Genomic DNA, 558 nt, shown 5'->3' with positions numbered 1-558 from the left:
TGGTCTATAGTCGATGCTGCCATTCAGAAAAAAACCTGTTTATTCCTATGCTTTTCTCCTGTTTGCCAACTAGTTCTAAACTATTTCAGTAGACAACTTCCAATTTGAAGTGCTTTAGTTTTACATATTAATCCTTATTAAAAGCCTTATGAAAATCTGATTAAACCACATCCACTGACTCCTCCTTTTCCATTATACTGGTTACAGCCTCAAAAAATTCCAGCAGATTTGTCAAGCATGACTTCCTTTCATAAAACTGTGCTGTCTCTGCCCTATGTTATCACTTTCTTCCAAGTGCTCTGCTATTACATCTTTTATAATAGACTTTAGCATTTTTCCCAGAACTGATGTTAAGCTAACAAATCTATAATTCACCATTTTCTTTCTGCCTTCTTTTCTCCCTTCTTTTCTGAAGACAGAACTAAAGTATGTATTTGTTACAGAGATAGTAGGAACTGCCAATGCTGGAGAATCTGAGATAACAAGGTGTAGAGCTGGATGAACACAGCAGGCCAAGCAGCATCAGCGGAGCAGGAAAGCTGACATTTCGGGTCTGGA

This window comes from Rhincodon typus, chromosome 4 (assembly GCF_021869965.1).
Source record: "Rhincodon typus isolate 14 chromosome 4, sRhiTyp1.1, whole genome shotgun sequence".
Taxonomy (NCBI): Eukaryota; Metazoa; Chordata; class Chondrichthyes; order Orectolobiformes; family Rhincodontidae; genus Rhincodon; species Rhincodon typus.
This window is presented reverse-complemented; position numbering follows the sequence as displayed.